The sequence below is a fragment of the Schistocerca nitens genome, chromosome 2 (genome assembly GCF_023898315.1).
Source record: "Schistocerca nitens isolate TAMUIC-IGC-003100 chromosome 2, iqSchNite1.1, whole genome shotgun sequence".
NCBI lineage: Eukaryota > Metazoa > Arthropoda > Insecta > Orthoptera > Acrididae > Schistocerca > Schistocerca nitens.
In genome coordinates, this window is record NC_064615.1 from 1,074,673,305 (window position 1) to 1,074,701,083 (window position 27,779).

Genomic DNA, 27,779 nt, shown 5'->3' on the forward strand with positions numbered 1-27,779 from the left:
AACACAGATCAATCGAGAAAACAGGAAGAAGTTGTGTGGAACTATGAAAAAAATATGCAAAATACACAAACTGAGTAGTCCATGGGCAAGATAGGCAACATTGAGGACCGTGTGAGCACAGGAGCGCAGTGGTCCCGTGGTTAGAGTGAGCAGCTGCGGAACGAGGGGTCCTTGGTTCAAGTCTTTCCTCGAGTGAAAATTTTAATTTTTTTATTTTCGCAAAGTTATGATCTGTCCGTTCGTTCATTGACGTCTCCGTTCACTGTAATAAGTTTAGTGTCTGTGTTTTGCGACCGCACCGCAAAACCGTGCGTTTAGTAGACGAAAGGACGTTCCTCTCCAATGGGAACCGAAAACATTTGATTGCAAGGTCATAGGTCAACCGATTCCTCCACAGGAAAACACGTCTGATATATTCTATACGACACTGGTGACGGCATGTGCATCACATGACAGGAATATGTTGTCGACCCACCTAGCTTGCACACTTGGCGAATGGGTAAAAAGATTCTTCTACCTTGCCTGATTTAGGTTTTCTTGTGTATGTGATAATCACTCCCAAAAAGTGATGAAAACATAAGAGTTTGTCAGATAATAATTGTCTGAAAATAAAAAATTAAACTTTTCTCTCGAGGGAAGACTTGAACCAACGACCTCTCGCTCCGCAGCTGCTCACGCTAACCACGGGACCACGGCGCTCCTGAGCTCGTACTGTCGTTGAAGTGGCTTATCTTGCGCATGGACTACTCAGTATGTATATTTTGCTTATTTTTTTCATAGTTCCACACAACTTCTTCCTGTTTTCTCGATTGATCTGTGTTCAGTTTTTCAAGGCCTATCCACTGTGCCAGCTTATAAACAAATCTGAGGGGGGTGCGATGGGGAGGTTCCCTTGTGAGAAACGTTTGTAACCTGGCACGTAAACGTGGTACGCAGTTAATAAATGTTACCCTCTCATGTGGAAATTGAAATACGTTGCTTTCAATGGTTTAGTCGTTATTTTTCTTCCGCATGTACTTACGTATATTACCACAAAGTTTCAATGTTCTACGATCAATCGTTTGTCATGGGCCCCTCAGGGGGTCCACAACACTTTTGTGGATACGTGCGTAGCGACCACGGGACCCCGAGCTAATGTGGGCCTCCTTCCTTTCCGGGCTGCATACTTTCCTTTTCCGCATCCTTCCCCATCCCCCATCTTGCCACCCCCCTCACCTCCGCCTCTTTCCTTCCCTTTCTCCCCCTCTGGGAGTATGTTTTGGTCCTACGTCCGGAGACGGACGCTCGAAAATGTAACACATTCTTCGCCTTCTCTGCTTGCATCTCTTCATCCTTCCTTTGTCCTTCTCTTTTCCTTACCTCTTCTCTTTGCCCTTTTCTCTGCTGCTGTGTTTGAGACCTCTCCTTTCCTTTCCCTTTGTTTTTTTCCCTTTCTCTTTTTTCCTCCCTGTGCGTGTCTGAAAGCCGACCCACGCATTTTCATGCGTAGCCAGTGACGGGGTAACGCGTAATTCCCCGCCCCAGGTAGACAGGTAGGACACGTACGTACCCCCTGGTAATGGCCAGGCCCAGGGAGGGGTGATTGCCCGAGCTGATACCTTCCGGAAGTGCCGATTGGTCCCTCCGTCCGTTTCTCGGGAGGTGTGACCTGAGGTGTGAACAATCACCTAAGGCGGGTGTGCCCTCAGTGAGGGCCCCCACAAGGAAGGAGCGTGCCATCGGAGACGCCGGTAATCATGGGGGATACTTTCGCAATGGTTTCCTCATCTTCTACTATGTCCGCTCACAAGCGTAAGTTCAATGAGTCTCAGGGGCAGTCCTTCCATCGTTGCCACAGTTACTTGTTGTTTCTCGGTCTGACGAAGGTCACGACTTCTCCACGGTCAACCCTTTCATTATTCAGAAAGGTGTCGATGCAATTGCAGGTCCTGTAAAGTCTTGCTCCAGATTACGGAATGGCACCTTGTTGTCAGAAACAGTCATTGCTCTCCAGGCACAAAAATTGCTGCGTACTTCACTGCTACACACCTTCCCTGTCCGGGTGGAAGTGCACCGCACTTTAAATTCCTCACGTGGGATCGTTTATACACGCTCCCTCGACGGATTGTCCGAGGAGGAAATTCAACACTACCTGTCTGACCAGGGCGTAACGGCTGTCCATAGAGTCATGAAAAGGGTTGACACGAACATCATTCCAACCCGTACTGTCTTCTTGACATTTGACAAAGTTCAACTCCCATCGAACATAAAAGCGGGCTATCAGATAATTTCCGTTCGCCCTTACATCCCAAACCCTATGCGTTGCTATCAGTGTCAGCGGTTCAATCACACCAGCCAGTCCTGTTCCAATCCGGCCAAATGTGTTATGTGTGGCAAGGATGCCCATGAGGGTGCTTGTCTACCTCCATCCCCTCATTGCATCAACTGTACGGGTGACCACGCTGCTTCCTCTAGAGATTGTCCCGTTTTTAAGGACGAAAAGCTCATTCAGGAAATCAGAGTGAAGGAAAAGGTGTCGACCTTTGCTGCGCGAAAATTATTCGCCAGTCGAAAGCCCACTGTGCCTCAGACAAGAAAATACAGCACTGTCCTTGCCTCTCGTCGGCCAACAAAGGAGGCGGCCACGCAGACTTGTGATCTCACCTTTAGTGCCACGGTCGTCAGATCGGCCAGCGCAAAGATCGCCCGTTCAACCTCCCCACTTTCGCCTCCTCACTCTGTGGCTCACCCTTCATCGGGTTCTGCTAAATCTCGAGCCCCAAAGTCAGACCCCAAGACCTCTAAAAAAGAGCATACTCGTGAAGATTTTTTACGTGCCCCAACTTCACAACCATCGGTTCCTCCTTCATCTAAACATCATGGTTCCAAGAAGGCTAATAAGAAACCCAATTCCTCTCCTTCTCCGCCACGGCGTGTCTCGTCTACAGCACCACCTGGTGGTAGCTGCCCTCGGCCGTCTTCTGTGTCGCCGAGGCGCACTGCTGGCGGCCGATCAACCGGCCGATCGCTGGTGGCAGGAGCTGCTCCTCAACAACCTATGGATCAGGATCTTCTGCCTTCGGCTGAATGCCGTTCCACGCTGTCGGTCGCAAGCTCTGAACAGTCGTTGAGTTGACAGCAACCTTGGTCACATTCCTCTATTTTCTGTCCACCCTATGTCCATTACCCACAGGAATATCCGCGGCATTCGAGCCAATCGGGATGAATTGTCGATGCTCTTACGATCCTATTCGCCGCTCATCTTCTGTCTTCAGAAAACAAAGTTGCGTCCCCACGACCGCTTTGTTCTCCCCATTTTTAGTCCGTCCGATTTGATCTCCCCTCTGTTGAAGGCACTCCAGCACATGGAGGACTCATGATTCTTCTCCATGAAACTCTCCATTATCACCCAATCCATTTAAACACTTCCTTCCAAGCTGTCGCCGTCCGTCTTTGCCTTTCCGGATACACGTTCTCTCTTTGTACTGTATACATTCCATCGTCCACACCAATGGCACGAGCTGATCTCCTTCATCTTGTTGGTCAGCTTCCACCCCATATTTGCTGGTTGGGGGCTTCAATACCCACCACCCGCTTTGGGGATCTCCACATCCTTGTCCGCGTGGCTCACTATTGATAGACGTTTTCCACCAAGCGGATCTAGTTTGCCTCAACACTGGGGTCCCTACATTTTTGTCTGCCTCCACTACAAATTTCTCTCATTTGGACCTTTCGGTCGGTACTGTTCCGCTAGCTCGGCGCTTCGAATGGTTCGCCCTTGATGATACACACTCCAGTGACCACTTTCCATGTGTCCGTAGACTGCAGCCTCAGCTGCCATTTATGCGCCCGCGACGCTGGAAGTTTGCCCAAGCCGATTGGACTCTTTCCGTCTCTAGCGCGCCTAGTTTCTCCCCGGTCTCTGGGATCACTGTCGCGCATGATACGTTAGTGGACCCCGTCGCAATTTCTACCTCATTGGGTCAACACTTTGCTGAGATTTCGAGCTCTTCCAATTACCGGCCAGCGTTTCTCCCGAAGAAACGTGCAGCGGAAGTGCAACCTCTTGCCTTCTCTTAAAATCGCGAAAGCTATAATACTGTTTTTTTTTTTTTTTCATGCGGGAACTGCAACATGCACTCTCTTCTTCTCGCTCCTCCGCCCCAGGACCGGATGGTATCCACATCCAAATGTTGCTGCATTTATCAACCCATAGTCTGCGTTACCTCCTTCGCCTTTATAATCGAATTTGGACCAATCTCCCCTCTAGCTGTCGCCCCATTTCTCTCACGAGTAGTGCATGTAAGGTTTTGGAGCGTATGGTGAATTGCCGTTTAGCTTGGTGGCTGGAGTCCCGAAGTCTTTTAATACCTGCCCAATGCGGTTTCCGAAAGCATCGTTCTGCAGTTGACCATCTTGTTTCTCTCTCCACTTACATCATGAACAATTTTCTCCGGAAACGCCAAACAGTAGCAATATTTTTTGATCTGGAGAGAGCATACGATACCTGTTGGAGGACAGGCATCCTCCGCACACTGTTCTCTTGGGGCTTTCGAGGTCAGCTGCCCTTTTACTTCGCGACTTTATGGCAGAGCGCACATTTCGAGTGCGGGTGAACACTACTCTCTCCCGTACTTTCTCCCAAGAAATCGGGGTACCCCAGGGCTCCGTGCTAAGTGTTGTACTGTTTGCCATTGCCATAAATCCAATTATGGACTGTCTCCTTCCTGATGTCTCGGGCTCCCTCTTTGTGGACGATTTTGCGATCTACTACAGCTCTCAACGGACCAGCCTTCTTGAACGACGTCTTCAAGGATGTCTCGATCGCCTCCACTCTTGGAGCATCGGCTTCCGTTTTTCTCCCAGTAAGACCGTTTGTGTTAATTTTTGGCGACGTAAGGAGTTTCTTCTGCCCTCCTTACATCTAGGTCCTGTCAACCTTCCGTTTTCAGACGTCGGTAAATTCTTGGGTCTTATGTTTGACAGAAAACTGTGCTGGTCCTCCCACGTTTCCTATCTTTCGGCTCGATGTCTGCGATCTCTCAACACCCTCCGTGTCCTGAATGGTACCTCCCGGGGAGCGGACCGAGTGGTCCTTCTCCGCCTCTATCGCGCCTTAGTGCGCTCGAAATTGGACTATGGAAGCATAGTTTACTCCTCTGCTCGGCCGTCTATTCTTCGTCGTCTCGACTCTATCCACCATCGTGGATTACGTTTAGTGTCGGGAGCTTTTTACACCAGCCCTGTGGAAAGCCTTTGTGCTGAGACTGCTGAACCTCCGCTGTCCAATTGGTGAGCTGTCCTTCTGAGTCGTTATGCTAGCCATCTGTCTTCTCTGCCTGCTAATCCGGCCCATGACATTTTTTTCGACGCCTCCTTGGATTTAGGGTATGCAGGCCGCCCTTCCTCCCTACTACCAACGGGAGTCCGCTTCCGTCAACTGCTCCATTCTCTTTCCTTCCGCTTTCCTAAAACCTTCTTCACAACTTGGGGTACAGCACCGCCTTGGCTCCGTCCCCGGACCTGCCTGCTCCGTGACCTTTGTCAATTTCCAAAGGATGGTACCCCTTCACTTGTTCGTCGTCGGGCATTTGCTGCTCTATGTGCACAAATGAAGGAAGCCACATTTATTTACACTGATGGCTCGAAAACATCGTTAGGTGTAGGGAGTGCCTATATTGTTGGCGATACCCCAAATCGATTTCGGCTTCCCGACCAGTGTTCAGTTTATACTGCGGAGCTTTACGCTGTTGTCCAGGCTGTCCAATACATCCGTCGCCATCAGCGGATACAGTATGTTATCTGTTCAGATTCTCTCAGCTCTCTCCTCAGTCTCCAAGCTCTCTGCCCTATCCACCCTCTGGTCCACCGGATTCAGGACTGCCTCCACTTGCTCCACTTGGGTGGCGTCTCTGTGGCGTTCCTCTGGATCGCAGGACACGTTGGTATCTGTGGAAATGGCCGGCCGATATAGCGGCCAAGGCTGCAGTCTCTCTTCTTCCGCCAGCGATTCGCACGATTCCCATCGCCGATCTACGGAATGTTTTATGTCGTTGTGTTACTCTTTTATGGCACACACATTGGTCGACACTTCCCAATAATAAATTGCGGGACGTGAAAGCTCTTCCCTGTGCTTGGACCTCTTCCTCCCGAACGCGTTGTGGGGGAGGAGGTAATTTTAACTAGACTCCGGATAGGGCACTGTCTTTTTAGCCATAGACATCTTTTAAGCGGCGATCCTCCCCCACTCTGTCCCCACTGCTCTCGGCTGTGGACGGTAAGACACCTTTTACTTGAGTGCCCCTATTTTACTCCATTACGCGTCCGTCTACAGCTGTCGCCTGATATATCTTTCATTTTAGCAGATGACACGCGCTCAGCCGATCGCGTTCTCGAGTTTATTAGTGCCAGTGAGATGACGTCAGTCGTTTGAAGCTCTTTTTGGGGACAACCAACCCCCTTCTGTAGTGGTTGTTTAAGCTTTCCTTCTATTTTTAGTTCCTCCAATTTTTTGAATTTCGTTCCCATTTCTGCTGGTTTCTAGTTTTGTTTTTTACCTTTTCCTAAGTCACAGACCGGGCGCTAATGACCGTAGCAGTTTTGCGCCCTAAAACCATTAAAAAAAAAGTTTGTCACGGGGGCCTCCTCAAGTAGCGAAAAGTTTAGTTATAACCACCCTGTACTTTAAGACTAAGAAACTATGAACTACGTGCTCATGATTACAGTGAATTTCCAACACTAATAAAATACATAATGGGTGCAAGTGGACCTAATAGGACGAGCATTTTGTTGTCTACATTGTGTACAATACGTTTAGCCTATGAACTTTCATACAATGTTACTACATTGCTGGTTTTATACACCATATCGCGAACGTAAATAAACACAGCATGGAGCCTTAGTTCATATATTCTTTGGGCGATGTCGTTCTGTATAGTCAAGGTATTTCATGATTACGTTGAAAAGTAGCAGATATTGTTATTAAAATATTGCGTCATGTCCTGATGTATACTAGGCTTGTATAAAGCCCCACTTGCGTCCACAGTGTTAATTACTGTTTCAGACCCAGTGTATTCATGGGATTGTGGTTTATACAATTTTTCTTTGTTACGGTGCTTTCTGTTCTGGGCTTCCTCCATTACTCCAACACGTGTGTTTGTGTTGTTTTTTATTGTGAGTCTGTAACATAATTGAACATAGATAGACTTCGCATTATGTGCAACTGACGACACAGAGTCACAGTGCGCTATACAGTCGCATTTATCAGCGCAGTAATCCGTTACGACGGTTTTGACTTACTGGCTGTCAATGAAAAAACTGTGTCGAAAGTTTTACGGACGTCAGTACAGACAGCTTCAACTTGGCCCAACGGTGTACAACTTTCTTTTGTATCTCGTGAACGATCAGAATGAGCTGAATTGCATACGATCAGTAATTACGGAATCATCTGTGTTCAAAAACGTTATCGTACGCGGTTTCGAAGTATCAGTGCTACTGTTATGTACTTCCGAGCACCTGACTTTCTAAGAAGCTAGAACAAGCTGAGTCCATTTCCAGTGATGTGTGGCATTCCGCTACGCGAGAGATCTAGTGTAAATGACTGCTGTGAGAGGTGTAATCGATCCACGAGCACCAACCGCTCCTGTGGCCTTTCCTCTGTGGAGCGATTTTATCATCTTTCCATTACCGCAGCCTTACTTTCTTAGTATATTGTTTCTTCCCTGCAACTGTCGTTAGGAGCGACTGTCGTGCAATCATCTTTTGCGAAGCGATGTCTTAAGACATAATACTTCATCGTTCAAGGTATTGCCTTCTGTTTTGATTACAGTATATCATATACGAAGCGGTACGCAAAAAAACCGGAATTATTTTTTAAAAAATATTTTCAAATTGTTTGCAAAGCAACCTTGTCACCTTCAAAATACTCTCCATTACGACTAACACTTTTATCCCACCAGTGCTTCCAGTTTTCGATACATTTTTGTCGTCATCTTTAGAAATGGTTGACAGATTTTCCCTCGTTTTTTTGTTTTGTTTTTTTCTTGACTTCTTCAGTATTGTCAAATCGGTGTCATTTCATGCCCCTCTTCATACGTGGAAATAAGAAACAGTCGCACGGAAAGCAACGTGCGTGGGGCAGCGGGACCATGCCATTTTTACCCAAAACTGTCTTAACAAAGATGGCTGTGTGGGCAGGTGCGTTGTCGTTATGGAAGTACCAGTATGCCAAAAACCGGGTCTCTTTCGACGAGTACTGTAGCACAGTCTTCTTAAAACTGCCGGCCGCGGTGGCCGAGCGGTTCTAGGCGCTTCAGTTTGGAACCGCGCGACGGCTACGGTCACAGGTTCGAATCCTGCCTCGGGCATGGATGTGTGTGATGTCCTTAGGTTAGTTAGGTCTAAGTAGTTCTAAGTTCTAGGGGACTGATGACCTCAGAAGTTAAGTCCCATAGTGCTCAGAGCCATTTGAACCATTTTTCTTAAAACTTCCAAATAATAGGTTTTGACCAAAGTCTGAATTAACTACATCCTTGGCATCAGAAATGCAAATCAGTATTGTTTTGACGTTCGATTTGACTTGGATTTTTTTTTTTCCGGGGTGACGATGACCTCTTTCACTGGCATGACTTGATTTGTTTCTGGGTCGTAACCATAGTACCATGACTCGTCACCAGTAATGGCCTTTGACAAAAAAATCTGGATCAGTTTCAAGCTGTTGTTTTAAAGCACGCCAAAAACGTTGAAATGTGTGAGAATTCCTAAGAGACCAAATTACTGATGTCATCGGTCCCTAGACTTACACACTACTTAAACTAACTTATGCTAAGAACAACACTCACACTCATTCCCGTGGGAGGACTCGAACCTCCGGCGGTAGGGACCGCGCGGTCCGAGACATGGCGCCTCAAACCGCGAGGCATAAAGAACGACATGTTTCAGCTCGATGTTCCTTTTGATTGTCGGTCGGAACACGAGGAACAAACTTGGCAGCAACCCTTTTCATTCCGAAATCTCCCTTTAAAATTTGGTGACGCGCACTCCAAGATAATCCACTAATTTCTGACAGTTGATCAGTTGTCTGTCGACGATCTGTGAGCACAAGCTCTGGATTTTTTTCAATATTTTCGTCGATTGATGGACGTCCAGAGCAAGTCGCCATTTTTAAATTGAGCAAACCACTCGTACACTAGAGTTTTCCCACAGCGTCATCTTGGTAAGCTGTTTTCAACATTAAAACCGTTTCAGCAGCACTTTTGCCGAGTAGAAAACAAAATTTCACAGCTGTACGTTATTCACTTAAACTTGCCATCATAAAAAACGAAACCAGAACAAAACAGCACAAGAAACAGAACAAGCCATGTCGACAACACAGAAGGCACTGAACTGACAACGAGTTGCGCTATACATGCCTAGCGGCAGAAGTGCGTACTACACAAGTTCCGCCCACGGCAAAGTTATTCCGGCTTTTTTGGGTATCCCTTCGTAATACTGTATACATCGTATAAACTCTTGATCCGTTGACTGACTGTGCGTACGATCAAGAGCCTATATGTTCGTTGAAATTGGGTAGAAAAGGTGACTTAGTGGTTAAGTGCTACTCCAGAGACCCATAGGTCGAGTATTCGATCCTCAATTACGTCACTTATTACTTCTTTCACCTCTGGAAATGTTTCTTAATGTCAAATATGCCTAGCTGCACCGTGGTTCGGATTCCACGTTTACTTAACCTAACCTGCATGCCTCTTGCAACTGGCTGAGTACTTCAGCGATTCGTATCCTATAGGACAATGTTTATTAAATCTCAGTCGTGTTCAAATCTGTCTTCGGGTTGACGACAATTTTACGAACAGTTACATTCTGCGGTTTACTACAAAAAGTATGCTACAGGTGCCTTTGGTAGGTTATTTGAGGGTTATTACCTGTTCAATAATGGATGGAGCTCTTAAGGAATTTGTGACACACTTCGCTAAAATTCTTTGTTCGTTTACAGTATCTCACTCAGGTGAAAACATGCTTGGTGAAAATTATTTCTTAGAAATAAACACTTTGTGCCAGTGTAAGATGTTTGATGTTGTTGTTGTCTTCGGTCCGAAGACTGTTCTGATGCGACCCTCTACGCTGGTCTATCCTGTGCAAGCGTCTTCAACTTTGAATAGTTAGTACAATCTACATCCATTTCAATTGCTTACTGAATCCATGCCTAGATCTCTCTTTGCAGTTTTAACCGCCCCCCCTCCCCCCCCCCCCCCAATGCTTCCTTCCATTTCCAGAATGACTGATGTCATGCCTCGGCATGTGTGCAATCTACTCAGCCCTTCTTTCAGTCAGTCTGTGCCGTAACGTTCTTTTCCCCAATTCTATTCAGTACCTCCTCATTGGTTAATCTGTCTACCCACGTAATCTTCAGTATTCGTCTGTAGCATCACATTTCAAGAGCTTCTGTTCTGTTGTTGAGCTGTTAATCGTCCGCGTTTCACTTCTGTACAAGCGGACACTCCTAAAATTACCTTCATAAAAGACTTAGTGACACGTAAGTTTTCATTCGATGTTAAGAACATTCTCTTTGCAGAAACGATTTTGTTACTAATGCCAGACTGCACTTTGTTCTATTTTGGCCATCGTCATTTATTATGGTTCCCAAATAACACAACTCCTGTGTTCTTCTAGTGTCTCATTTCCTCATCTAATTCCCTCAGCAATGCCTATGCATTTTATTCAACTGCTCTTCCAAGCCCTTTGTCGTCTCTGAGAGTATTACAATGTTACGAAATAGGTGTGCCTATGTTGTTAAGAAGTACGATGCAATGGGGAGCTTGGGTCTGGCCGTGATTCGTGCACCGATAGTCAAAGCGGTTAAGGCGACCGCTCTCGTAGTGCGGAAAATCTTGGTTCGAGTCCCGGTCTGGCACATACTTTTATTGCCGTCATTTTAATGTGCAGCCGATGGTAGTTCATATTCGCAATTGCGAATAGATTTCCTGAATTATTATGTTACTGGCAAACCTCAAAGTTTTTATTTCTTCTCCTTGAACTTCAACCCTTGGTTTCTTTTATTGCTTAGTTTACAGATTGAATAACACCATTGGTAGGCTACAGTCCTGTTTCAGTAGCTTCTCAACCTCTGTTTCCCTTTCATGCCCTTCGACTCCATCATGACTGCAGCCTGCTTCCTGAACAGAGTAAGATGATCAGCGCATAAAAGTGCGTGTGTTTTGTAAGAGCAGTCACTCGGCAGCCCCGCGCTCCCTTGAATCCGTCTGGACACCCAGCTTCGTTGTTAAAGGGAAAAAGTCTGTCCCCTGCGCTCGTAGCGCGCAGCCAGTTCAAGGTGTTAACTCGGGCAGTCGGCCGCGCTTCTCGGGAAGTCCCCGAAGGGCCGTAACGTGAGGAAGTTGGCGATTACTTACGGACCTGCGTCTGGAGCAGGGAGCGGCTTCACACTGCACATTCCAGCGTTCTGGAGGCGGGCAGGCAGGCAGGCTTGGTGGGCACGGAGGAGCGGCCGCCGGCAGAAGAAAGGCCATGAACTGGCGGGGTCCTTTAGTGCGGAGGTGGGCCTTGAAACTTGGATGACACGAGCTCTGGGACTCTCAGCGGGTATGAAATGTTTATCGCGTGCGCGGCCGTGAGCCCGAGACCACTGTACGGGAGACGCCAGCTGGCAGCGAAAATAACTCCGGCCGCCACGCTGTAGCCGTCCAGCGTGTAACACAGACAGGGACCTCGGCCGCGGGAGAATTCTCTCACCCTGCTGCACACTCCCCTCCTTAGTGTTTTTCATATTAGTAGTTGACTCGTGCGACTAATTCGCAGTCTATCCTGATCAGTTACCGATAGGTAATATAATAATGGAGAAAGAAGTAAACGCAAGTATTTACGATCGAAAGGTATTATATTTTGAACAGTAGTAACAAATATTGGTCTCATTGTAAAAGTTATAATAAATAGATATCGTCATTGTCAGATTTTTTTTAACTTCTGAATTTTACAAAACCTCTTTGAAAACAATGTTAGCAGATGCGTTCATCGTTTAGTTTTTGACGCTCTGTATCTGTACCACGAACATAAATATCATTGAATTTGCAAAAATGTTCAAATGTGTGTGAATTCTTAAGGAGCCAAACTGCTGAGGTCATCGGTCGCTTGACTTATACACTACTTAAACTAATGTAAGCTAACTTATGCTAAGAACAATACACAAACACCCATGCCCGAGGCAGGACTCGAACTTCCGCCGGGAGCGCTGAATTTGCAAACTTGTGAAAAAGCGACATGCCATGCAAAAAAACATGTTCTGGTAAATACAGTCTTGCCCCATTAAGGGTCTGACGTTGTGCATTATTAATGGTCGTAGCGAAGGCTACTTTTATTGGGAATTATTTTCTTATCATTTACAAAGGCATGTTTGATCAGAAGGTTTGAGAGTAATGCGAGTATGAGCACAGTTTTATCGGAGTCTACATCTACATTTATACTGCGCAAGCCACCCAACGGTGTGTGGCGGAGGGCACTGTACGTGCCACTGTCACTACCTCCCCTTCCTGTTCCAATCGCGTATGGTTCGCGGGAAGAACGACTGCCGGGAAGCCTCCGTGCGCGCTCGAATCTCTCTAATTTTACATTCGTGATCTCCTCGGGAGGTATAAGTAGGGGGAAGCAATATATTCGATACCTCATCCAGAAACGTACCCTCTTGAAAGCTTGACAGCAAGCTACACCGCGATACAGAGCGCCTCTCTTGAAGAGTCTGCCACTTGAGTTTGCTAAACATCTCCTTAACGCTATCACGCTTACCAAATAACCCTGTGACGAAACGCGCCGCTCTTCTTTGGATCTTCTCTATCAACCCGACCTGGTACAGATCCCACACTGATGAGCTATACTCAAGTATAGGTCGAACGAGTGTTTTATAAGCCACCTCCTTTGTTGATTGACTACATTTTCTAAGGACTCTCCCAATGAATCTCAACCTGGCACCTGCCTTACCAACAATTAATTTTATATGATCATTCCACTTCAAATCGTTCAGCACGCATACTCCCAGATATTTTACAGAAGTAACTGCTACCAGTGTTTGTTCCGCTATCATATAATCATACAATAAAGGATCCTTCTTTCTATGCATTCGCAATACATTACCTTTGTCAATGTTAAGGGTCAGTTGCCACTCCCGGCACCAAGTGCCTATCCGCTGCAGATATTCCTGCATTTCGCTGCAATTTTCTAACGCTGCAACTTCTCTGTGTACTATAGCATCATCCGCGAAAAGCCGCATGGAACTTCCGACACCATCTACTAGGTCATTTATATATATTGTGAAAAGCAATGGTCCCGTAACACTCCCCTGTGGCACGCCAGAAGTTACTTTAACGTCTGTAGACGTCTCTCCATTGAGAACAACATGCTGTGTTCTGTTTGCTAAAAACTCTTCAATCCAGCCACACAGCTGGTCTGATATTCCGTAGGCTCTTATTTTGTTTATCACGCGACAGTGGGGAACTGTATCGAACGCCTTCCGGAAGTCAAGGAAAATGGCATCTACCTGGGAGCCTGTATCTAATATTTTCTGGGTCTCAGTTATTTTAGGAGTGATGATGTACACGCCTAAGTAAGTTACCACTAATCTTACACCATTAATTAATGCCTGATTAGCGATAAGATGTCTAATTAAGATGATAATAGCACTTTTTTTTAAAAAAAAGCTTTGAATCAGTGTTCTCGGCGATTGCGCTGTTCTTTTTTTATCTTGCTGGAGGCGAAGTTGTCTTCGTCCATCACTTTGTCTGGCATTTCCTCTTCTGCGGTCTGTGACGTGTTACACTGCTGTGGAACGTCTTCTTGTTGGAGGTGCCCCTCTCAGTCTGCATGTTGTGCCCCATGGCATCTGATGCCGAACACTGATGCAATTCAGTTTATTCGCGCTGCACACAATGCTTGCTTATTGAATGTAAACGGCTCCAACCGCTGTTGGGCATTAATAGTAAAATTAGAATGTCAGTAGATTGCGCTTTCTAAATTCTGTGCATGGACGTGTATGACCGAAATAGCGTGACAGACTGCACTTGGGTGAAGAATCTAAACATCTGCAACAGTTGTCGTGGATGTTAGTTAAGCAGATTGTCATTAGATGGCTCCTTTTACATTGCTTTTATAATAATGTTTACAATATAAAATTATTAACGAAAATAATAAATTTAATGTATTTGTGTACTTTTCGTCTTTAATGGTGAAAGAAATCTTGAAAATGATGTCTCAATCGTTAATTTTGATTAAGCAATACGGGAGATATGGCGCTCCGACAAAAAAAATCCTTAAGAAATTATATACATGAATTGACTGCAAGCAAAACGCCAGTCGGACGTGAGCCCAGTCACGTCTGAGTGCCGCTTGGTGCTTCCTGGTCTTATCTTACTAACACGGAAACCTGCGCTACACCTTCCTATCCTGACCGTAACCCGAGCATCAGCTTCCTCTCGTACTTAAATGTGTAATTAAACTCGACCTCTCGCTTAGTCACTGACCATGAATAGAAATTAAGGACAATTGGGGAGATAACAACTCTACGGAAGCAAGAGTCGTAGACAGACTCAAGCTCGTAAATATTTGTAAAATCTCATGTTACTGTCGTGAAATAAAATTCTTTACTTACGCAAGGAGTTTCGGTCGATTGACCATTATCAGGTTCACAAAAGTACAGTTTGGCTTGTTTTACTGCTGACGGCATGCTTCGTCCCACGTTTCGGTGTGGGTAGGCACATATTTTTCCAACCTTGTTACATGTGTTTTACGTTCTGTTTTATCTTACTGTTCTGAGTATTTTCTTGACACCCGTCACAGTCTGTTACTGAGCGGGCGCTGAAGACCTTGCCGTCGTGCGCCCATACAACCCTCTCCATCCATCCATTCACTCGGTACTAGTGAGGCCCCCCCTGAAAAAAGTGTCATCGTCGGACAATGAAACTTTGTGGAAACATTTCTAAGGACAAACGGAAGAGAAATAACGAATGGACCATTGACAGAAACACACATTAATTTCCTCATTAGAGGATAACATTTGTCAATCCCGTACCATGTTTACATCGCAGGATACAAGCGTTGCTCGATGTGTGAATGTTCAAGTGTGTGTGAAATCTTATGGGACTTAACTGCTAAGATCATCAGTCCCTAAGCTTACACACTACTTAACCTAAATTATCCTAAGGACAAACACACACACACACACACACACACACACACACACACACACCCATGCCCGAGGGAGGACTCGAACCTCCGACGGGACCAGCCGCACAGTCCATGACTGCAGCGCCTTAGATCGTTCGGCTAATCCCGCGCGGCTGCTCGATGTGGCGAGTGTCTGCATCCACAACAGCCTGGAACCGCACTAGGGATACCATTTCACAGTTGTTCGCAGCTCTTTTCGAACGGTGAACCGTGGAATGTTCTGCTGTCGTTACACAGCTCGTGCCCTGTGTCCAGCGTTCTCAGCCGTAGCAACGTAATTTCAACAATTTGTGGCGTAATTGGCCTTCGGCTTCTCCCAGGAGCAATTCCCAAATCGCCAGTTAATTCGAACTTCCGATCATGCTTTTCAACCCCGGTGCGGAAAGAGGACATCTCCGTATTCGCTTAATGTGTGTATATTCGCGAAGAGCAGCAGCACTATTGCTTTTGCTCTGATAAAACAGTTTTACGAGTAAAGCCCTGCTCACCTTGTCCAGATCCATGTTGACTGTCTGCAGCTGTAGTGCACACTGGTTCTTGTTTTTCGTCCCTACATCGCCGTACCTGTACCGGCGACTAACGCCACGCCACTACCAAAAACGTAAATCCTGCAGTGCACTGTCTGAGCATCATTCATATACACTCCTGGAAATGGAAAAAAGAACACATTGACACCGGTGTGTCAGACCCACCATACTTGCTCCGGACACTGCGAGAGGGCTGTACAAGCAATGATCACACGCACGGCACAGCGGACACACCAGGAACCGCGGTGTTGGCTGTCGAATGGCGTTAGCTGCGCAGCATTTGTGCCCCGCCGCCGTCAGTGTCAGCCAGTTTGCCGTGGCATACGGAGCTCCATCGCAGTCTTTAACACTGGTAGCATGCCGCGACAGCGTGGACGTGAACCGTATGTGCAGTTGACGGACTTTGAGCGAGGGCGTATAGTGGGCATGCGGGAGGCCGGGTGGACGTACCGCCGAATTGCTCAACACGTGGGGCGTGAGGTCTCCACAGTACATCGATGTTGTCGCCAGTGGTCGGCGGAAGGTGCACGTGCCCGTCGACCTGGGACCGGACCGCAGCGACGCACGGATGCACGCCAAGACCGTAGGATCCTACGCAGTGCCGTAGGGGACCGCACCGCCACTTCCCAGCAAATTAGGGACACTGTTGCTCCTGGGGTATCGGCGAGGACCATTCGCAACCGTCTCCATGAAGCTGGGCTACGGTCCCGCACACCGTTAGGCCGTCTTCCGCTCACGCCCCAACATCGTGCAGCCCGCCTCCAGTGGTGTCGCGACAGGCGTGAATGGAGGGACGAATGGAGACGTGTCGTCTTCAGCGATGAGAGTCGCTTCTGCCTTGGTGCCAATGATGGTCGTATGCGTGTTTGGCGCCGTGCAGGTGAGCGCCACAATCAGGACTGCATACGACCGAGGCACACAGGGCCAACACCCGGCATCATGGTGTGGGGAGCGATCTCCTACACTGGCCGTACACCACTGGTGATCGTCGAGGGGACACTGAATAGTGCACGGTACATCCAAACTGTCATCGAACCCATCGTTCTACCATTCCTAGACCGGCAAGGGAACTTGCTGTTCCAACAGGACAATGCACGTCCGCATGTATCCCGTGCCACCCAACGTGCTCTAGAAGGTGTAAGTCAACTACCCTGGCCAGCAAGATCTCCGGATCTGTCCCCCATTGAGCATGTTTGGGACTGGATGAAGCGTCGTCTCACGCGGTCTGCACGTCCAGCACGAACGCTGGTCCAACTGAGGCGCCAGGTGGAAATGGCATGGCAAGCCGTTCCACAGGACTACATCCAGCATCTCTACGATCGTCTGCATGGGAGAATAGCAGCCTGCATTGCTGCGAAAGGTGGATATACACTGTACTAGTGCCGACATTGTGCATGCTCTGTTGCCTGTGTCTATGTGCCTGTGGTTCTGTCAGTGTGATCATGTGATGTATCTGACCCCAGGAATGTGTCAATAAAGTTTCCCCTTCCTGGGACAATGAATTCACGGTGTTCTTATTTCAATTTCCAGGGGTGTAAAACTGGGTACCCACACGATAAATGGTTCTGCTCCTTAGTGACTCAAGTAGCGAAAGTTTAATTATTACCACCCTGTATTCACATCATCATATTAGGCGAAATACAAAATAATTAACGGCAGATGATAAAATTACGAGCTAGACGCAGTTATCATATGGTAATACAAATTACGCCAGGTGTTGTTGATCAGCTGCGCAATCGGCTCCATGTGGTATGAATCTGTTCAGTATGTTAACGCCTATTGCAGTTATAACATGAACGACTTGACTGACTGCACTACTTAGCCCAGCTTTTATACATTGACGATGTAATTTATATTATGATATGATAACAATGTCCAACTGGCACGCGGGCTGTTGTGGCCGAGCGGTTCTAGGCGCTACAGTCTGGAGCCGCGCGACCGCTACGGTCGCAGGTTCGAATCCTGCCTCGGGCATGGTTGTGTGTGATGTCCTTAGGTTAGTTAGGTGTAAGTAGTTCTAAGTCTAGGGGACTGATGACCTCAGCTGTTAAAGTCCCATAGTGCTCAGAGCCATTTGAACCATTTTCCAACTGGCACCGAGCGAGGTGGCGCAGTGGCTAGCACACTGGACTCGCGTTCGGGAGGGCGACGGTTCAATCCCGCGTCCGGCCATCCTGATTTAGGTTTTCCGTGATTTCCCTAAATCGCTCCAGGCAAATGCCGGGATGGTTCCCCGTCCTTCCCTAATCTGGTCTCCTTCCCCAAAAACCCAACCCCCTCTAATTGGCAGTTATATCATCGGATGTTAACCATTTTCTATTTTCACTAACATGTTGCTGTGAATACTTTTATGAACCTGACGGTCAGTCAACCGAAACTGGTTGCTTAAATAAAGAATTTTATCAGCAGCGTCAGCCAGTAACATGACATTTTTCAAACAGAGATCTCAAATAATCCCCTCATTTACAGATATAAGAAGCTCTTAATGTGATGTGAGGGCTGCATTTAAACAAAGCTCAGGATTCAATCCCACGCGTTGAAGCTTAGTAAAAATTCAAGTTAGACTATTATAATTTGCCTTGGGTGAATCACCGCTGTAAAAAAACTAAACTCCGCCCGGACAGGCCATGAAGGCCCAACGGTACTGACCAGCCGCCGTGTCGTCCTCAGCCAACAGGCGTCACTGGAAGCGGGCGGGTATGGAGGGGCATGTGGTCAGCACACCGCTCTCCCGGCCGTATGTCAATTTACGAGACCGGAGCCGCTACTTCCCAATCAAGTAGCTCCTCAGTTTGCCTCACAAGGGCTGAGTGCACCCCGCTTGCCAACAGCGCTCGGCAGACCGGATGGTCATCCATCCAAGTCATAGTCCAGCCAAATAGCGCTTAACTTTGTTGATCTGATGGGAACCGGAATCACCGCTGTAAGGGGATCTAAAATACAAATATCCTGGAAAATTTAATGTACCAGTAGAAGAATCTTAACTGGGCAGTAGGATACGGATCTTACTGCTTCCAATAACGTACCGCTGCTGTAGGCGCCGCTAGCCGAATGGTATTAAATGACGGATGAAAGAGTAAATAAATGTCACAGCTCCATACAGCAATGAAAAAAAAAAGAAAAGAAACTGTACGTTGCTTTAAATCATTGGAAATAAAACAAGAATATTTTCGTTTCATTACGGTATATTGATAATTTTTACTTTATGGATCGTGTGACAGCAACTGAATAAAACAGAATTTTAGTGCCATACGCGTTTCGCCTTCATTTTTTTCAAGGCATCTTCAGTGGCCTGGAATATGTACATATGTTTGCTATTGTAAATTAAATAGCAAACATATGTACGTATTCCTGGCCACTGAAAATGCCTTGCAGAAAATAAAGGTGGAACACGTTGTTGTTGTTGTGGTCTTCAGTCCTGAGACTGGTTTGATGCAGCTCTCCATGCTACTATATCCTGTGCAAGCTTCTTCATCTCCCAGTACCTACTGCAACCTACATCCTTCTGAATCTGCTTAGTGTATACATCTCTTGGTCTCCCTCTACGATTTTTACCCTCCACGCTGCCCTCCAATGCTAAATTTGTGATCCCTTGATGCCTCAAAACATGTCCTACCAACCGATCCCTTCTTCTAGTCAAGTTGTGCCACAAACTTCTCTTCTCCCCAATCCTATTCAATACCTCCTCATTAGTTACGCGATCTACCCAACTTATCTTCAGCATTCTTCTGTAGCTCCACATTTCGAAAGCTTCTATTCTCTTCTTGTCCAAACTGGTTATCGTCCATGTTTCACTTCCATACATGGCTACACTCCATACAAATACTTTCAGAAACGACTTCCTGACACTTAAATCTATACTCGATGTTAACAAATTTCTCTTCTTCAGAAACGATTTCCTTGCCATTGCCAGTCTGCATTTTATATCCTCTCTACTTCGACAATCATCAGTTATTTTACTCCCTAAATAGCAAAACTCCTTTACTACTTTAAGTGTCTCATTTCCTAATCTAATCCCCTCAGCATCACCCGATTTAATTTGACTACATTCCATTATCCTCGTTTTGCTTTTGTTGATGTTCATCTTATATCCTCCTTTGAAGACACTGTCCATTCCGTTCAACTGCTATTCCAAGTCCTTTGCTGTCTCTGACAGAATTACAATGTCATCGGCGAACTTCAAAGTTTTTACTTCTTCTCCATGAATTTTAATACCTACTCCGAATTTTTCTTTTGTTTCCTTTACTGCTTGCTCAATATACAAATTGAATAACATCGGGGAGAGGCTACAACCCTGTCTCACTCCTTTCCCAACCACTGCTTCCCTTTCATGCCCCTCGACTCTTATAACTGCCATCTGGTTTCTGTACAAATTGTAAATAGCCTTTCGCTCCCTGTATTTTACCCCTGCCACCTTCAGAATTTGAAAGAGAGTATTCCAATTAACGGTGTCAAAAGCTTTCTCTAAGTCTACAAATGCTAGAAACGTAGGTTTGCCTTTTCTTAATCTTTCTTCTAAGATAAGTCGTAAGGTTAGTATTGCCTCCCGTGTTCCAACATTTCTACGGAATCCAAACTGATCTTCCCCGAGGTCCGCTTCTACCAGTTTTTCCATTCGTCTGTAAAGAATTCGCGTTAGTATTTTGCAGCTGTGGCTTATTAAACTGATAGTTCGGTAATTTTCACATCTGTCAACACCTGCTTTCTTTGGTATTGGAATTATTATATTCTTCTTGAAGTCTGTGGGTATTTCGCCTGTCTCATACATCTTGCTCACCAGATGGTAGAGTTTTGTTATGACTGGCTCTCCCAAGGCCATCAGTAGTTCTAATGGAATGTTGTCTACTCCCGGGGCCTTGTTTCGACTCAGGTCTTTCAGTGCTCTGTCAAACTCTTCACGCAGTATCTTATCTCCCATTTCATCTTCATCTACATCCACGTATGGCACTAAAATTGTGTTTTATTCAGTTGCCGTCAGACGGTCCATAAAGTAAAAATTATCAGTATACCGTAATATTACACGCAACTGAGGAAGACAGGACTAAAAAGTTAAAGATTTTCATTTCAGTTTACTTTGTAAAAGAAGCGAGGTATTATTGCAAACAAAACAGAATATGTATGTTCTTTAAATGAAATTACAGAAAACGTAGCTCGTAGTATTAAATCACTTACAGTCTTTAAAAGTAAAAACAAAAGGAAATCAGTTAAAAGTGCAATACCTCTGGTGGTAATATTCACGGTGAATATTAATAAAACCGACAAAGTGCAGGGACGAATTCCTCACCGTAAATGGAGGAAAAAAGATCGAATGGGTGTGTGTCCGAAAAGCATCGTTGCCACTGTAGATGGCGCTGACGAATGAAAGTTCGTCTGACCATGTGCCGTTTATTCCTTGTGTGTTGCAGGCTGTGTGTTCGACGCAGCTTACTGAAAGCGGCAGAATGGTCCGTTAGTCATGTCGGGAACAAGCCGAAATGGTGTTTGTGTACAATTACTGTTCACCCCGTGTGACGATTATTCCAGTCGAATACAAAGCAATGACCGACTAAATAGTTCCATTATTTTTCTTGTTTCTGCGTTACATCGTGGGTCGTGGATTCCTTGCTTTTAGTCCACATTCCGCGCCCGCACCGCACGTGTGCCAGCATTCTATGTACTGCATTCCCCGAAACTCGAAGCGGGTGGTCGCTTGGACATTCTTTGCCGATTGCACGAAACAAATTTTTCTGAACATCATTCATAAAAGGGTTTCCCTCCACCTGCCGCGCTTCTCCCACGAGTCAACAACAATTTAAAATTAATATTCCAGTCTCGTATTGTTCGTGGAAAGGATTGTCGGTGTGCTTCTGTGTGGGCTCTAATCTCTCTGATATTATCCTCATGGTTTCTTCGCGAGATACACGTAGGAGGGAGCAATATACTGCTTGACTCCTCCGTGAAGGTATGTTCTCGAAACTTCAACAAAAGCCCGTACCGAGCTACTGAGCGTCTCTCCTGCAGAGTCTTCCACTGGAATTTATATATCATCTCCGTAGCGCTTTCGCGAGTACTAAATGTTCCTGTAACGAAGCGCGCTGCTCTCCGTTGGATCTTCTCTGCCTCTTCTATCAACCCTATCTGGTACGGATCCCACGCCGGTGAGCAGTATTCAAGCAGTGGGCGAACAAGTGTACTGTAACCTACTTCCTTTGTTTTCGGTTTGCATTTCCTTAGGATTCTTCCAATGAATCTGTCTGGCATCTGCTTGACTGACGATTAATTTTATATGGTCATTCCATTTTAAATCACTCCTAATGCCTACTCACAGATAATTTATGAAATTAACTGCTTCCAATTGCTGACCTGCTATTTTGTAGCTAAATGATATGGGATCTATCTTTCTATGTATTCCCAGCACATTACACTTGCCTACATTGAGATTCAATTGCCATTCCCTGCACCATGCGTCAATTCGCTGCAGATCCTCCTGCACTTCAGTACAATTTTCCATTGTTACAACCTCTCGATATACCACAGCATCATCCGCAAAAAGCCTCAGTGAACTTCCGATGTTATCCACAAGGTCATTTATGTATATTGTGAACAGCAACGGTCCTACGACACTCCCCTGCAGCACACCTGAAATGGCTCTTACTTCGGAAAACTTCTCTCCATTGACAATGGTTCAAATGGCTCTGAGCACTATGGGACTTAACATCTATGGTCATCAGTCCCCTAGAACTTAGAACTACTTAAACCTAACTAACCTAAGGACAGCACACAACACCCAGCCATCACGAGGCAGAGAAAATCCCTGACCCCGCCGGGAATCGAACCCGGGAACCCGGGCGTGGGAAGCGAGAACGCTACCGCACGACCACGAGATGCGGGCTCCATTGACAATGACATGCTGCGTTCTGTTATCTAGGAACTCTTCAATCCAATCACACAATTGGTCTGATAGTCCATATGCTCTTACTTTGTTCATTAAACGACTGTGGGGAACTGTATCGAACGCCTTGCGGAAGTCAAGAAACAGTGCATCTACCTGGGAACCCGTGTCTACGGCCCTCTGAATCTCGTGGACGAATAGCGCGAGCACGACCGTCTTTTCCGAAACCCATGTTTCCTACAGAGTAGATTTCTAGTCTCCAGAAAAGTCATTATACTCGAGCATAAAAGGACAGTGAATTGTACGCAAGTGATTCATGTTAAAAGTTTCCGATGTTACTATGGCCACACGACGGGAATTAAGACTTAGAACGCGGATGGGTAGTTGGCGCTAGAAAATGCTCAAATGTGTGTAAATTCTTAAGGGACCAATCTGTTGAGGTCTTCGGTCCCTAGACTTAGACACTACTTAAACTAATTCTTGTTAAGAACAACACAAACACACCCATGCCCGAGGGAGGACTCAAACCTCCGGCGGGAGGGGCCGCGCAGTCCGTGACATTGCGCCTCTAACCCCGCGGCCGGCGCTAGACTCAGTGGACATTCCATTTCGAAAATCCTTGGGAATTCAATATTCTGAGGTCCACAGTGGAAAATGTGTGCCAAGAATACCAAATGTCAGGCATTACCTCTCACCACGGACATCGCAGTGGTCGATGGCCTTCAATTAACCACCGAGAGCTGCAGCGTTTGCGTAGGTTGCGTTGGGTTGTTGTGGGGAGAGAGACCAGACAGCGAGGTCATCGGTCACATCGATTAGGGAAGGACGGGGAAGGAAGTCGGCCGTGCACTTTGAGAGGAAACATCCCGACATTTGCATGGAGCGTTTTAGGGAAATCACAGGAAACCTAAATCAGGATGGCCGGACGCGGGATTGAACCGTTGTCCTCCCGAATGCGAGTCCAGGGTGCTAACCACTGCGGCACCTCGCTCGGTTTTTGCGTAGGGTTGTCAGTGCTAACAGACAAGCAGCACTGCGTGAAACAACCGCAGGAATCAATGTGGGACGTACAACGAACTTATCTGCCAGGGCAGTGCGGTGAAATCTGGCGTTAATGTGCTATAGCATCAGAAGACCGACCCGAGTGCCTTTGCTGACAGCACGACGTCGCCTGGTTGGACCATAGACGACTGGAAAATCGTGGCCTGGTGAGATGAGTCCCGATTTTAGTTGGTAGAGCTGCTGGTAGGTTCGAATGTGGCGCACGAAGCCATGCACCCAAGTTGTCGACAAGGCACTCTGCAAGCTGGTAGTGGCTCTGTAATGGTATGAGCTGTGTGTACGTGGAGTGGACTTGGTCCTCTTTTCGGCTGAACCGATCATTCACTCAAAATGGTCATGGTCTGTTATTTGCAGCTATTCATGGACTTCACTTCTCTGGATGACATTGCGCCATGCTACTGCGCCACAGTTGTTCGCGATTGGTTTGAAGAACGTCCTGGACAAATTATGTGAATGGGTTGGCCGCCCAGATCGCCTGACATGAAACCCTTCGGTTCGTCCACAACATCCTGCACCGGTAACACTTTCGCAATTATGGGCAGCTTTAGAGATAACATGGCTGAATATTTCTGCAGGGGACTTCCAACGACTTGCTGAGTCCATGCCACGTCGAGTTGCTGCACTACGGTGGGTGGGAGGTCGTCTCTCTGGTCACCCCAGTGTAAAGCGTTATCATTCAACAGAGCAAAACTGGTTTCATTCTGGTTGTTAAATTAATGCATTTGGTACCTCCTGACAACCTCTTCCGAGTGGTGTACGTTTTGTTTCTAGTCTTGTTGCAGCAAAGGGGTTTAATCGGTCATGAAGTTTCGTTACTCGGCTACAGGGTGTAGCGTCTAATCTGTCAGGAAGTTTCATTACTCGGCAGCAGGATGTGTAGCATCTAGTGTTACACGTACGATATTGGCGTCCTCAACTGCTATGTAAATAACTTTGACACATGGACGTTACTGGATATGTCTGCTACCCCCTCGGCGAGCAGCATTACGTAGAGCGCCGATGGTTTACAAATCAGACGGTAGAGCCGCGGCTGCAGCTGGCGTGTCATGCCGTGTGGCATAATGATAATGAGGCCGTCTGCTTGCTGCCATTGCGAGCGGTCTCGATGTGGGACGCGCGTGCAATACGGAGAGCGACTGAATTACGCGGCCGCCGCTGCTCCGAGCCGGCAACGGCCCCCAGCGCCGGAACGTCAGTTTCATCGTTCACCAGGCCCATCTCGCTTCCTTTGTCCTATTTATCTCACTCCCCCCTACCAGCTCAGTCACTCTCCCTCGACCTTCGCCCTTTCTCCCCCGCCCCTTCCGTCTCTCCCTCCCCCCTCTCTCCTCCCTCCCTCCCTCCCTCCCCCCTCTCTCCTCCCTCCCTCCCTCCCTCCCTAAAGCCCCTTCCACACGAGCAGCTCTTTTGTCTCGTTCGGCTACTTTCGCCAAATGATTCCATTGCAGCGCCCTGTACTTACGAGAACACGGCAAGTGCCATAACCGATTACCCAGCAACTACGCGAGGTGGAAGAGGGGTCAAAATAAGCGAACACGTCCCTCGGCTCATCCGTAGACACTCGGACGTTTCTGAAAAATTAACGTCAAAATTTTCCACATATTGTCGAGGTACTGTGTGTGCCTTTTACCGCGTCATATCCTCAAACGAAATGGTGGCACAGTGGTTACAGTCGGCGGCTTCTTAAATTTGCGCCCCGTGTTTCATCATCATCATCATCATCATCATCATCATAATTTAAGACTATGCCTTTCAGCGTTCAGTCTGGAGCATAGCCCCCTTATAAAATTCCTCCACGATCCCCTATTCAGTGCTAACATTGGTGCCTCTTCTGATGTTAAACCTATTACTTCAAAATCATTCTTAACCGAATCCAGGTACCTTCTCCTTGGTCTGCCCCGACTCCTCCTACCCTCTGCTGCTGAACCCATGAGTCTCTTGGGTAACCTTGCTTCTCCCATGCGTGTAACATGACCCCACCATCTAAGCCTGTTCGCCCTGACTGCTACATCTATAGAGTTCATTCCCAGTTTTTCTTTGATTTCCTCATTTTGGACACCCTCCTGCCATTGTTCCCATGTACTAGTACCTGCAATCATCCTAGCTACTTTCATATCCGTAACCTCAACCTTATTGATAAGGTAACCTGAATCCACCCAACTTTCGCTCCCATACAACAAAGTTGGTCGAAAGATTGAATGGTGCACAGATAACTTAGTCTTGGTACTGACTTCCTTCTTGCAGAAGAGAGTAGATCGTAGCTGAGCGCTCACTACAGTATCTTTGCTACACCTCGCTTCCAGCTCTTTCACTATGTTGCCATCCTGTGAGAAAATGCATCCTAAGTACTTGAAACCGTCCACCTGTTGTAACTTTGTTCCTGCTATGTGGCACTCAATCCGTTTATCTCTCTTTCCCACTGACATTACTTTCGTTTTGGAGATGCTAATCTTCATACCATAGTCCTTACATTTCTGATCTAGCTCTGAAATATTACTTGACAAACTTTCAATCGAATCTGCCATCACAACTAAGTCATCCGCATATGCGAGACTGCTTATTTTGTGTTCACATGTCTTAATCTCACCCAGCCAGTCTATTGTTTTCAACATATGATCCATAAATAATATGAAAAACAGTGGAGACAGGTTGCAGCCTTGTCGTACCCCTTAAACTACTCTGAACCATGAACTCAATTTACCGTCAACTCTTACCTGCTGCCTGACTATCCTTTAATTGCTTGCAAAAGTTTGCCTCCTATACCATAATCTCGTAGACCAGACAATAACTTCCTCCTAGGAACCCAGTCATATGCCTTTTCTAGATCTACACTCCTGGAAATTGAAATAAGAACACCGTGAATTCATTGTCCCAGGAAGGGGAAACTTTATTGACACATTCCTGGGGTCAGATACATCACATGATCACACTGACAGAACCACAGGCACATAGACACAGGCAACAGAGCATGCACAATGTCGGCACTAGTACAGTGTATATCCACCTTTCGCAGCAATGCAGGCTGCTATTCTCCCATGGAGACGATCGTAGAGATGCTGGATGTAGTCCTGTGGAACGGCTTGCCATGCCATTTCCACCTGGCGCCTCAGTTGGACCAGCGTTCGTGCTGGACGTGCAGACCGCGTGAGACGACGCTTCATCCAGTCCCAAACATGCTCAATGGGGGACAGATCCGGAGATCTTGCTGGCCAGGGTAGTTGACTTACACCTTCTAGAGCACGTTGGGTGGCACGGGATACATGCGGACGTGCATTGTCCTGTTGGAACAGCAAGTTCCCTTGCCGGTCTAGGAATGGTAGAACGATGGGTTCGATGACGGTTTGGATGTACCGTGCACTATTCAGTGTCCCCTCGACGATTACCAGTGGTGTACGGCCAGTGTAGGAGATCGCTCCCCACACCATGATGCCGGGTGTTGGCCCTGTGTGCCTCGGTCGTATGCAGTCCTGATTGTGGCGCTCACCTGCACGGCGCCAAACACGCATACGACCATCATTGGCACCAAGGCAGAAGCGACTCTCATCGCTGAAGACGACACGTCTCCATTCGTCCCTCCATTCACGCCTGTCGCGACACCACTGGAGGCGGGCTGCACGATGTTGGGGCGTGAGCGGAAGACGGCCTAACGGTGTGCGGGACCGTAGCCCAGCTTCATGGAGACGGTTGCGAATGGTCCTCGCCGATACCCCAGGAGCAACAGTGTCCCTAATTTGCTGGGAAGTGGCGGTGCGGTCCCCTACGGCACTGCGTAGGATCCTACGGTCTTGGCGTGCATCCGTGCGTCGCTGCGGTCCGGTCCCAGGTCGACGGGCACGTGCACCTTCCGCCGACCACTGGCGACAACATCGATGTACTGTGGAGACCTCACGCCCCACGTGTTGAGCAATTCGGCGGTACGTCCACCCGGCCTCCCGCATGCCCACTATACGCCCTCGCTCAAAGTCCGTCAACTGCACATACGGTTCACGTCCACGCTGTCGCGGCATGCTACCAGTGTTAAAGACTGCGATGGAGCTCCGTATGCCACGGCAAACTGGCTGACACTGACGGCGGCGGTGCACAAATGCTGCGCAGCTAGCGCCATTCGACGGCCA

General features: G+C 47.1%; 1 long non-coding RNA gene across 1 annotated transcript in view; it reads left to right on the forward strand.

Moving 5' to 3' along the window:
• The window catches only part of LOC126237472 (uncharacterized), a 215,397-nt gene that overhangs the window by 81,459 nt on the left and 106,159 nt on the right, over positions 1-27,779 (forward strand). The window lies entirely within an intron of this gene.